The sequence below is a fragment of the Seriola lalandi genome, unplaced genomic scaffold (assembly GCF_002814215.2).
Source record: "Seriola lalandi dorsalis isolate HSWRI2012SDOR001 ecotype SW California unplaced genomic scaffold, Sedor1 jcf7180002054887, whole genome shotgun sequence".
NCBI lineage: Eukaryota > Metazoa > Chordata > Actinopteri > Carangiformes > Carangidae > Seriola > Seriola lalandi.
The window spans coordinates 591467-592049 of NW_019525439.1; positions in this window are offsets into that span (position 1 = coordinate 591467).

Consider the following 583-nt stretch of genomic DNA (forward strand, 5'->3'; position numbering starts at 1 on the left):
GTGTTAAGGAGCTGGGACCCGACAAGCCCGAAATTAGCATCAACCAGCCAACCAAGGAGAAAGGTAAAGCATATAACCGGACATTTAGCAGGAGTTGGTTCCAGCGTAAGCCGTGGCTAACGGTGTGGAAAAGCCAATGCACTTTTTTGTTTCCCCTGCATCCTTTTCAAAAGTGACAAGTGTGATTTGACGTGGACACAGTCTGGAATAACTGACTTAAAACACCTCTCCGAACGCATCAAGAAGCACGAGAGATCAAAAGTTCACATGGAAAACTGTGTAAAGCTAGCTGTGCTGCAGCTAGACGATGGGCACCGCATTTCTGTAAGAAGGCACAATGAAGAGGTAGATAAAAACCGTCGTATTTTATCTAAGATCATCGATTGTGTTAAGTTTTGTGGTGCTTTTGAACTAGCAATGCGGGGACATGATGAAAGTGATTCTTCAGACAATCCCGGGATTTTCAGGGGTCTCGTCGAGTTAATGGCATCAATTGATCAGGACTTGAGGGAGCACATTTAAAGGCACTTCGTAGACAGTTCAGAACGAGCTCCTGGACTGTATGCTGGCAGAGAGAGCGGAT